General features: G+C 49.3%; 1 protein-coding gene across 3 annotated transcripts in view; it reads left to right on the forward strand.

The window, feature by feature from the left end:
* Nucleotides 1-6367: 6367 nt before the first annotated feature.
* Nucleotides 6368-12566, forward strand: part of CFAP92 (cilia and flagella associated protein 92 (putative)) — a 567578-nt gene continuing 561379 nt past the window's right edge. For 2 of the 3 annotated variants that reach the window (XM_063940589.1, XM_063940591.1), the window contains exon 1: nucleotides 6381-6620. The gene's annotated coding sequence lies outside the window, so the exon portion shown is untranslated. Of the gene's footprint in view, nucleotides 6621-12566 lie in introns of all 3 variants that reach the window. The other variant, XM_063940590.1, reaches the window with a different exon arrangement.

Raw genomic sequence — 12566 nt, forward strand, 5'->3', positions numbered from 1 at the left:
TCTCCCAACGTGACCTATCCTCTGGCGGGAAAGGGTACGCCCTCAGTAACTTTTTAGAAATTACCAGTTTCTTATCGTGGGAACCCACGCTTCTTTACACACTTCATTCACTCATCTGATGGGGGAACAAAACACTGGCTGCTTTTTCTCCCCAAAAATAAAACCCCTTTTATGTGGTACTTGGGTTCATGTCAGAAATGTGTAGCACATTTTTAATTGCCGAGATCATGTAACGGATGTTCCTAGTGGATTGTGTATATATCTCAACCTCGTCGACACTGGAGTCAGACTCCGTGTCGACATCTGTGTCTGCCATCTGAGGTAACGGGCGTTTTTTTTAGCCCCTGATGGCCTTTGAGACGCCTGGGCAGGCGAGGGCTGAGAAGCCGGCTGTCCCACAGCTGTTACGTCATTCAGCCTTTTATGTAAGGAGTTGACATTGTCGGTTAATACCTTCCACCTATCCATCCACTCTGGTGTCGGCCCCACAGGGGGCGACATCCCATTTATCGGCCTCTGCTCCGCCTCCACGTAACCTTCCTCATCCAACATGTCGACACAGCCGTACCGACACACCGCACACACACAGGGAATGCTCTGACTGAGGACAGGACCCCACAAAGTCCTTTGGGGAGACAGAGAGAGAGTATGCCAGCACACACCAGAGCGCTATATAATGCAGGGATTAACACTATAACTGAGTGATTTTTCCCCCAATAGCTGCTTGTATACATATATTGCGCCTAAATTTAGTGCCCCCCCCCTCTCTTTTTAACCCTTTGAGCCTGAAAACTACAGGGGAGAGCCTGGGGAGCTGTCTTCCAGCTGCACTGTGAAGAAAAAATGGCGCCAGTGTGCTGAGGGAGATAGCCCCGCCCCTTTTTCGGCTGACTTTTCTCCCGCTTTTTTATGGATTCTGGCAGGGGTAATTTATCACATATATAGCCCTGGGACTATATATTGTGATGATTTGCCAGCCAAGGTGTCTTATATTGCCCTCAGGGCGTCCCCCCCCAGCGCCCTGCACCCATCAGTGACCGGAGTGTGAGGTGTGCATGAGGAGCAATGGCGCACAGCTGCGGTGCTGTGCGCTACCTTGTTGAAGACAGAAGTCTTCTGCCGCCGATTTTCCGGAACACTTCTTGCTTCTGGCTCTGTAAGGGGGCCGGCAGCGCGGCTCCGGGAACGAACACCAAGGTCGGGTCCTGCGGTCGATCCCTCTGGAGCTAATGGTGTTCGCTGCAGTGAGTCTGTTGCCAGCAGATCTCACTGTAAAATAAAAAACCTAAATATACTTTCTTTCTAGGAGCTCAGGAGAGCCCCTAGTGTGCATCCAGCTCAGCCGGGCACAATAATCTAACTGAGGTCTGGAGGAGGGTCATAGTGGGAGGAGCCAGTGCACACCAGGTAGTCCTAAAGCTTTCTTTAGTTGTGCCCAGTCTCCTGCGGAGCCGCTATTCCCCATGGTCCTTACGGAGTCCCAGCATCCACTTAGGACGTCAGAGAAAGGTGTTTGCAAATAGAAGTTAGAACCAGTACATGTCAAGCGCTCGTTTTATATATATTTTCTCTAGCAGCTGTGATTTATTGCACTCATTAGATCTTTCAGCCTATGTTTTTTCTACAGGCAGGGGGGTTGGCAATTTCACTGTAGGGGGCCCCCACAAGCCTTAATCTGGCCCTGGTCTCTATATGGGCAAATATCTGAATTTAGCTCTTTGCCCGTACTGTGGCTATAATTACATTCAACTTACTGTATGCTCTACTCTGCATCTAATGATATGTGCCTAGTTTCCAGTATGACAGAGGGAATCCACACACTGCCTAGCCTGAGGCTTCTTTTGGCTTTAGCAGCATACATCATCCAGGGGCCTGTGATCAGATAGTCGCTGCCCACGGGGAGTGTAAATTCGCCCGTGCAAGTGTGTGATCACATGTCTACGGCGTGCCGTGCTACAAATGTCCCTCAGTCAGCGGACAGCTGCAAATCCGTTCGCACCTCGCTCACCATCGAATGTTTTTTCCACTGTGTGCAGTCTGTTCGCAGCCCAGGACTTACTCCTACAGTGCGATGAGAAGAGGCTGATTGGGTCTGGTGGTGAAGTCACATACCCTCCCTGAAAACGGGATGCGGTCAAGATCCCGGCGGACGGGATCCCGGCGGACGGGATCCCGGCGGTCGGAATACCGACACCGGGATCCCGACCGGCACAACCCCGACATATTCTCCCTCTGTGGGTGTCCACGACACCCATAGAGGGAGAATAAATTAGTGTGCCCGCAGCGTGGTGAGCGCAGCGAGCCCACAAGGGGCTGCGTTGCGCTCACCCCCCTGTCGGGATTGTGCTGGTCGGGATCCCGGTGCCGGTATTCCGACCGCCGGGATCCCGTCTGACGGGATCTCGTACTGATCCCCTGAAAACGCTTGGGAACACCTGAGTTTTCCCCGACACTCCCAGAAAACTGTCAGTTACGGGTGTGGTATTTAAGGTCAACCACACTTAGGTTGACAGTGTCTAGGTCGACCACTATTGGTCGACAGTAAGTAGGTCGACAGGGATGCTAGGTCGACAGGGTCTCTAGGTCAACATGGTCTAGGTCCACAGGTCAAAAGGTCGACATGATTTTTCATTTTTTTGTGTGTAATTTTCGCCGTACAGTGACCGGAAACCCCAATTAGTGCACCGTGTCCCCTCGCATGGCTCACTTCGCTCACCATACTTCGGGCCAGGTGCCTCGCTGCGCTCAGCACAGGTTACCGTTCCAACTCGTAGTCCACGTGGATAGTAAAATATGAAAAATTCAACCTAAGTCTTGTCGACCTAGAGACCTGATACCTCAGTAAGCACCCCCGAATGGCCTCTTCATGTCAATCACCTTGCAAATGTCTGTGCGATTGAAATTTTCGTACCTGCTTGTCCCTGTTTGGCGATGCCTGTTGTTGTTTGGTGACGTGCATTCACATTGTGGTGCATACGCAGGAGCAGTCAATCAATAATCGCCCGCTGTGCGAAAACGCACAGCAGCGATCAGGTCTGAATCGGGGCCCATGCTCCTTATCTTCCTGTTTTAGTGGGAGCTAGCCAAGGATATCTAGTTTTTGCCAAATTTGATTTACTTAATTTACAGACATTCTGCAAATCAGTTCAGTAGGCGGAGTGAGACTGGCCAAAAGGGCTGATGGGCAGGTGTAACAAGAAAGCCTTCCCGAGAAGCTCCATCTTTAGGTTAGCAGGCACAGATGAGCCCACTCCTTGGTAACTTGTGACACATCCCCATAAGGTCTGCTCACTATTGGCATTTCTATCATGGGTGCACACCGCCCCCTGGGTCCAGGGGTTGGTCCACACCGCACCCATGTTGTTGTAATACTTACCTTCCTGGGGTCACGCGGCGAGCGCTGCTGCCACAGCATCCGTGCCAAAAATCACACCAAAAATGGCCGCCATGCATGCGCAGAATGAAATTTGTCTCCGGACCATGGCGGGCACCATGTTTCTGGAGACCTGCGCATGCACAGTAGACTCTGGCACCTTGCCAGAGTCTACAGTGCCATAGAGAGGAGGAGGCCCACCCGGAGTCTGCACACGGGCCCCCTCGTCTCTTAAAACGCCCCATTTTGTGCGCACAAATGGAAGCCGGGGTTGAAATACAGCCCCAGACTGTCCCTGAAAACAGCCTATTCTTTTGAATATACTTTTTACAAACTGTGCACATGCTGGAACACCCCATTGACAGCTTGCATTCCACAAACACTAATAGGCCCTACACATTAGGCGATATAACTGAACGATATGAACGTTGTCGTTCATTAATGAACGAGAACTCGTTCATATCGTTCAGTGTGTAGGCACCAATGATGCGCGGCCCCGCGCTCCCTCATCGTTGGTGCCGGGTCGCTTATGCATGCAAGGCAATATGGACAATCTCGTCCATATTAGCTTGCACTCCTATGGTGCCGGGTGACAGGGAGTGAAGAAACCACTCCCCCATCACCTCCCCCCTGCCGCCGGGTCACCCGTCTGCTGTATTGGCCGTCGGGTAGCTCGGCGGCGGGTCACCAAACGTGTAGGGCCCATAACCCGTAACCGTGTCCAGTGTATTTCACCTGCATATGAACTCCCTATCGACACATCTGCAAACGCATAATGCTTTTATACAATTTATCATGTGGAATTCTTCTTCTTTTTATTATGGAAATACAACGCTGGTGGGTAGAGGCCCCGTCTTCAAACCCTCCCAACAGTACAGCCAAGAGTGCTTTGTGCAAAGAAAAGGAATCACTGTTACACAGTTTTAAAAGGGGTTTAGGTGAAAGCTGCAACGGTCTCAAATCCAGTACCTGGGACCAGTGGTGGTTCTAGAGGTGAAGATAATAAATAGAGGAGGCTGGAGCTACACCAACTGCCAGTGAGTCAGTTTAGGTCAGGATGACAGTTGGTGGCTGTAGATGTGGCTCCCCTATGTACATTTTGGGTGTGGATCATCAAATTGACAGTGTCTAGGTCAACAATGTTTAGGTCGACAGTCACTAGGTCGACAGGGTCTGAAGGTCGACATGGCTTCTAGGTTGACATGTGCTAGGTCGACAGGTCAAAGGGTCGACGTGAGTTTTTTTTTTTAAAAATTGGTGTTGTTTTCTCCGTACAATGGGAGTCATTCTGAGTTGATCTAGCACAGCTACGATCATTCACACTGACAAGCGGGGGGACACCCAGCACAGGGCTAGTCCGCCCCACATGTCAGTGCCAGCAGCCAGCTTTCCCCCCGCAGAAGTGCAAAGGCATCGCACAGCAGCGATGCCTTTGCACTTCCAGAGTAGCTCCCGACCAGCGCAGCCTCAGCATGATGGCCGGGAGCTACTCGTCACTCCCCGGCCCGCAGCGGCTGCGTGTGATGTCAAGCAGCTGCTGCGAACCCCCCCCCCCCCCAACGGTCTGGCCATGCCTGCGTTGCCCGGACCGCGCCCCCTAAACGGCGGCTTAACGCTGTCGTCCAGCCCCCTCCCGCTCAGCGACCGCCTCTGTGTCAGAGGCGATCGCTAGACAACGACGGCTGCCATGCGCCGGCGCACTTCCGACCCAATCGCTGCGCTGCGAGAAACTACAGCAAGCGATCGGGTCGGAATGACCCCCAGTGACCGGGAAGCCCAATTAGTGCACGTGTTCACTCGCCATGCTACCGCTTCGCTCGGCACCATAGGCGTGCGCAGCACATTTTATTAGGGGGTGCACCATCAGAGGGGTGTGTCTAGCACCGCCTTTTGGGAGTGTCAACGCAATATAAAATATCCACCCTTGTACCAATCCTAATAAAGCAGATACATTGTCAGATGTTGTGGTGTGCACCAAACACCCCTGATGGCACTCACTGCAATTACAGTGCTCCTCCTCAGCCTGGTCTGGCTCCCCCTCTCTTTCCCCTGCAAGCTGCAGCAGCTTACTTACAAGTCAGCCGCTCACTGACAGTCGCAGACTAGTACTGCTGCTGCTGGAAAATGCTGCTGCCGCCGCCTGCCAGTATTGAATTTGTCTTCCTAAGAGGAATGCTGGCTGCATGCTGATCCTCATCAGTGGCTGGCGTAGGCATAGCATAGAAGGAGAGAGGTGGGCATGTGGCGGGTGCGCGTGCGAGCAGCATGACGTAATCACATCACATCACGCTGTTTTTGTACATGGAAGTGGAGCCGGGAGCTTGAAAGCCGGTGGCAGTGGCACCCTTGAATAACCCAGGCGTCCGGTCAGTACTGCAGTCCTGACAGGGTGCAGCGCAGAGGGGACAGTAATCAGCCTGCTCGGCGATCGCTGCATCAGGCATGTGTGATCGGAGTGCCAGACATTAGGGGGTGCCTGTGCGCACAAGGCACCCCCCCTGCGCACACCTATGCTCGGCACAGATTACTGTTCCAATTGTAGTCCATGTGGATCGTTAAGTATGAAAAAGTTCAAAAAAAGGAAAAAAATGTGAAAAACGCATGTCGACCTTTTGACCTGTCTACCTAGTACATGTTGACCTAAAAGCCCTGTCGACCTTCAGACCCTGTCGACCTATAGTGGTACATTATACTATAGTACCTTGTCGACCTAGATAGTGTCGATCTTCAGACCGGATCCCGTAAATTTTGCACTACAGCCCCACAGCTGGTCTGGAGTCACTGCCTGGGTCACATAACCAAGCGTATTTTCTATATCTTCTTGCCGTTTCGGAAGTGTATTTATTACTGAATGACACATTCTACTGTAAAAGATCCACAGGTGCCTTCAGTAAATACAGTAAGTGCTCCTGTCCCAGTGAGTACACTGCATTGTATTACTCATATTCGCTGTAGGATCGCTGAGGCAAAGCGTCACTATGGTAACCGGACAAGTACTGTGTGGTGCACGTATCCTTCCGCTTCATGGCCCAAGTTGTCCGGTGCTCAGTTTAGCTATTGCGGATTGCGTTACCATACACTGGCCATGTACTGGACATGCCGGGTACTGTATATTCGGCAGAAGGAGTTGCGAGTGACTAATTATGTATGCCCTGGTGTCACGGACTATTTCTCGTCGCGCATGTATACATGGTGTTTATCACTGATGAAAACTTACATACACGGAGAAGAAGTTGGAGAGCATCAGGTGAGAGTGACTGCTGCCCTTTTGCTGTGGCCTTTTAATCAGTAACTTCACACATGGGCAGATAGAAGGTGTAAGCCGATGTTTAGGAGATAATTACTCATGATATAGAGACATGAAATCTGCTCTAAGAGGTTCTGCAGCAGATTTCCCTGTCTTTGTAGCTAGTGGTGCACATTTCATACCTGTGCAGCTTTGGTTGCATCTCGTATTTGCAGCCGACTCCATGTTTGTTGCGCAAAGCTCATTTTTGCCCAGGCGCATTTTGTTTGCGCTTAGGTGCATACACACGGTGCGATTTTCCTTGCGATATGGACTATATAGTCCATATTGCAGGACAATATAGTGCATATCATACTTGCCTACCTGACCCTCTCCATGAGGGAGAAAATGCTCCGTTCCTGGACTTTCCTGGTAATGTATGATTGCCATCACCTGTGATGAAACACCTTTCTTATCAGTTAACTAGCTCACCACAGGTGATGGCAATCATACATTACCTGGAAAGTCCAAGAACAGAGCATTTTCTCCCTCATGGAGAGGGTCAGGTAGGCAAGTATAGTGCATATGGCACCGTGTGTATACAGCTTGCGATGTAGATGTGTGGTCCCGCGACATCACAAGAAAAAATAGATTGTGCAAGCAGCCCAACATTGACTATATCGGTGGTGCCGGGCTCCGTACACATCACATAGTCAATGTCGGGTGCTATACACCTTAAGACGCAGTTTGCGTCTGACTCTGAATAGGGTCCTCTAGTGCATTCTCACTAACAGAATACATTGGATTAGCGTATATTTGTTATTTTTGGGTGTTCTACCATATACCGGCGCTCGGGATCCCGGCACCCGACATACCAGCGCCGGGATCCCGACATTCGGAATGCTGGCAGCGGGACGAGCAAAAAAAAGCCCCTTGCGGGCTCGCTGCACTCACCACTCTGCGCTCGCCACGCTGCGGGCACGGTGGCACGCTACGCGCGCCATGCTATTCTCCCTCCAGGGGTGTCGTGGACACCCTAAGAGGGAGAATAGTCGTCAGTATCCCGGTGGTCGGGATCCCTCAGCCAGGATCCCTGAGCCAGGATCCCGACAGCCTCCTGTTAACACAGCCTCCATTAACACATGTCTAATTTCTTGAGTGTGAAAGGCCATACATTTTATTAGCGTGGCAATTGTCAGCAAAGCCATATTAGGTGTTCAATGTGCATTTATCTACAGTAGCTTTAGTGAGATTGTTGTTAGAAGCATTTCAACGTCAATTATTTTATGAAACCACAATCAAATAAATTGTTAACTGGATGGGTATAGGTACAGCAGATCAAGCAAGTCATTATTTCTTGGCTGGAACTGGTGATGTTAACTTTTTTTTTTCATTGCCCTATCATCATACCCCTTCTTAAATTAGGGTGGTCTTCAGTATGCTGGCGGTCGGGCTCCCGGCGACCAGCATACCAGCGCCGGGAGCCCGACAGCCGGCATACCGACACTTATTCTCCCTCGTGGGGGTCCACGACCCCCCTGGAGAGAGAATAAAATAGTGTAGCGCGCCACCGTGCCCGTAGCGTGGCGAGCGCAGCGAGCCCGCAAGGGGCTCATTTGCGCTCGCCACACTGTCGGTAAGCCGGCGGCCGGCCGCCGGCAGATCGTAGTGAACCCCTTAAATTATATCCCTCCACTACAAATGTATTTCTTCTATCTGCGGATTTATAGTTTCCTGGAAATCTATCCATCTTTCCAAAAATTCTTGTTGGCCTTGCAGAGCTTGCTGAATTTATAGCACTATAGCGACTGCAGAGTACAGTTAACTTGTCAGTGGGCCTGATTCATTATGGATCAATCAAAATGCATTCACTTTACAATTAGGCTGCATATACAAGGTGATCGCATTTCGCCCTATGCGCAGTGCGTCCGCCGATAATCGCTCACTGTGTGCCATCTCACATTTTTAATTGCTAATGAATCAGGCCCAGTGTTCACAAGTCAGCCTAATAGAACTGAGTGCATAGTATAGAACCCACAGTGCTTGTCATTTTATATATAAAATTAAAATAATGTAATTATATTTCTACTCGTTCTGTTGTACTGAAGACGCATATCAGTTGGTCATATGAGTCCCTGTAGTTGTCCGTTTGGCAGCCATGATTTTAGCAGTCATCTTCTTATGCGACTATTGGGGTACACCTGCTTTATTCGGCCCACTGTTTAAGGCTGGTTTTATTTCTTATAAGAGCAGGGATTTGGTTGGCTAATATAGAGGGAAAAATGGTCTGTTTCTTAAGGTGGGTACATACTTAGCAATAAATTAAATGATGCACTCATTTTGACCCTTCCTGAGCGACATTGTTACTTTATCACTAAGTGTCTATGCCGCCGCCGAGCGATGCGTGGCCTCGTGGGTTGTTAACGTTTCTCGCTGTCGGCCGCGCATGCAACTCAATTTGGACTGTCGTCCGAAAACTACACGCACGGCCCGATGGCGGCATGACGTCACTGAGCGTTTGCATATCGCTCATTGTGTACGCACTGCTGTTGTCAGGTTAGCCATACAGACCTGGACATATATGAGATACACAAACTGCATTAGAAGTTTAGTGTATGCTTGCAGTTGTTACTATGGTCACATACTATACAACAGGCTTCTTAACTTACTACAGTGCAGGCAAATAGGAAAGGTAAAGTTTTTTGCTTTTAAATGGTTCCTAACCCCAACTTTCTGCTTCATTAAGACCTCTGGTAAGAAAAAAATATCAGGTACTGTTCCTTTGTCTGTGACCACTTAACTGATTTTAAAATTAATAAAAAAAAAGTGTTGTCAAAATTTTATATTTTTTTTTAAAGACAGAACATGTATTTAAATATTTAAATGAAAAAATAAAATGCATATGCCCCCATTTCCATAGGTCCCCATTGTAGCAATGCCCTCTGTGCCATGTGTACTATGCATACTACTTCATAATGTGCCATTACCTCACCTCCAGAGTGCCAATAGATGATCCCCGGTGTCAGTACTCACCCAGTTTTGCCACTTTTCTCCCCCTCCACACATGAACAGCTCAGCAAAGCATTTTTTTCAGGAACTGATTTTCAGCCCTCCCTGCTGCAGCTGATTTCTGCACTTGGAGAGATCAGAGTTACCAGTTCTCAGAGGGGAACTGAATTTCCTTTCCTTGGACTTTTGTACTGGAAACAAAGGAACTGGTGTTACAGCGCATAAAGATTAGAACTAAAAAATTTTTTTTTATTAAAACACATAAAACATGTATATAATATACAATTTGTACCACCGGCCGGCCAACGTACTAATTCAATACTGTATTTATAAACAGACTATATACAACATGTAATGTGACATACTACTCTGTGTCCACTTGTAATTTTTAGCAACACATGCTATGATAGTTAAAATGTAACTTTTCTGATGTTTACTGAAGCTTAATAGCACACAGAGTTCTCCTTTGTATAACTATAGAACAGTCACTTTTAGGAAAAGAAGAACTTTTTCTTCACAATAAATGAGAGCTTAGGAGCTGTTTAACTGTCCCATTTAGGTAGCCAAAGTCCGTTGGTAAAGTGAAACTGTGCTTCCTATAAAAGCGTGTCTGGCCAGACAATTAAACAGTAACGATCTCACCACTCCTGCTTGTGGACTCTTTCACCAAGAGCGTCCTCCCCGGCTGCTGGTGCTTTAACCTTTATCATGCAGTCATCTCTGGGGGATCATAAATAGAGGTGAAGGATCCGTGGAGCGTTATAGCTGGCTATCGAGATCTCCGGATACAGTGGTGCAAACAGCAATGAAATGAGTAAATTACGCGTTTCCCCGCCTCCCTCCGGGTTCAGCGGCTTCATCAGAATTCTGATGAAGCCGCTGAACCCGGAGGGAGGCGGGGAAACTCGTCATTTACTCATTTCATTGCTGTTTGCACCACTGTATCCGGAGATCTCGATAGCCAGCTATAACGCTCCACGGATCCTTCACCTCTATTTATGATCACATAAAGTGGAACGTGCCTACCGTTACTGGGATGCCGCCAGGTCTTGCGCCGCTGGTGGTAGTACGAGCTTAATCCTGAGTGACCTGGATCAATGCCGGTAAAAAGACTACAGGACCAAGAAGACAAGAACGAGACAAGAAAATAATGAATTAATAACTAAGAATAGTAATAGGGTATAGGTACCAGTGTCGGACTGGAACATGAAGGGCCCACCGGGTGAATGCAATGGTAGGGCCCATACTTAGAGGCTTGGCTAACCATTAAAGAGCGCGTGATCTGGGCCCTTAGATAAATATACAGTATATATTGTAAATACTGCTAGTGAATGCATGATAATGTACCAGAATAATACCAGCAATGTACTGTACAACATACGCCATAGTCCTGTGCAGTATAATGTAACATATGTATAATGTCTCATTGAAGAGCAAAGTCTGGAACCTGATCCCTTGAGAAGGACATGGGCCCTCGGGCAGTGTGGCCCACTGGGGGTTCCTCCAACCCTGATAGGTACTAACAAGATTTCTGAGTATTGAGAGATACAGAAAGAGTGGTGCACCGATAATAATAGCAACGAGGAAGTAGTCCGGAGAGATGGCAATAACCGACTAACAGACAGGGTAATCTGATTAAAGAGACCGATAAGGAACATTTCCATTATGTCCTAGAGGATGCTGGGGTCCACATTGGTACCATGGGGTATAGACGGGTCCACCAGGAGCCATTGGCACTTTAAGAGTTTGAGAGTGTGGGCTTGCTCCTCCCTCTATGCCCCTCCTACCAGACTCAGTTTAGAAAATGTGCCCGGAGGAGCCGGTCACAGCTAGGGAAGCTCTACAGAGCTTCTTTAGAAAAAGTTTTTTTTTTTAGAGTTTATTATTTTACAGGGAGGCTGCCACAGCCTCCCTGCTTCGTGGGACTAAGGGGGGAAATAGTGTCCGCCTGCAGGATCTGAGCCACTATCTCTATTGACAGGACACTGAGCTCCAGAGGGGATCGATTGTTCCCCGCCACAGGGGATCGCTCACCCCTGCAGCATGCCGCCACTCCCTTACAGAGCCAGAAGATTGGTGGTGAGTGAGTCACCGACCCCTCTAGTGAGCGGGGGGGCCAGTGTGAAGATGGCGGCAACAGGGTATGGAGCGCAGTACTAACTGCGCTCCAGGGCTCAGTGGTACATAGTGCGGTGCTGTGAGGGGCGCCCTGAGCCAGCGCCTACACCCTACATTGGTCACACAGCCTGTCGGGGTCCTGGGATCTCTGCCAGCATAATTCCTCAGGCCAGTATAATCCTGTGAAGAGCGGGAAGACAGCGCCATTTTGGGGGTGGAGCTTCTCCTCAGAGCGGACCCAGCAGCGTTCAGCGCCATTTTCCTGCCTGCACAACGCTGTCAGTGAATAGCAAGTCCCTCCAGAACAACTCCAGCTATCACGGTACCAGGGGGTTGTAGAAGGGGGGGAGGCTGTATACAGGCTGTGTAACCTATTTAGGTGCACAGTCAGCGCTGGTGGGGGGTCTCCCTTTACCTAAAAAGCGCTGTGTGTGGGTTGGCTCCAATCTCTGTGTCTCTCTTGCCATTCTTGGGGGTGAAACTCTGTCTGCTCTCCCCTGTGTGTGTGTGTGGAGTGTCTGTGGTCTTCATTAAGCTATGTCCAGGGACTCTGTGTCATATGCTGCAGAGGATATGTCCTCTCAGGATGACCCCATTCCATGTAATTAGGATTGCACTGTTTTAGCACAGATACAAGGAGCAAGGGAGCCTGAGTGGTTATCCTCTATCAAATCTATGATTTCTCAGATTTCCACTAGGGTTGCACAGAATGAGTCGACAACTCAGGCTTTACAGAACTCTACGGCAGTCTAGCCCAGTTCTGTTACCTCAGGGCCCCCCGCTGTATATTCCCAAAAACGTGCTCTTGCACAGATTATGCAAGATGACACGGATACCGAT

The sequence above is a fragment of the Pseudophryne corroboree genome, chromosome 9 (genome assembly GCF_028390025.1).
Source record: "Pseudophryne corroboree isolate aPseCor3 chromosome 9, aPseCor3.hap2, whole genome shotgun sequence".
Classification (NCBI taxonomy): Eukaryota; Metazoa; Chordata; class Amphibia; order Anura; family Myobatrachidae; genus Pseudophryne; species Pseudophryne corroboree.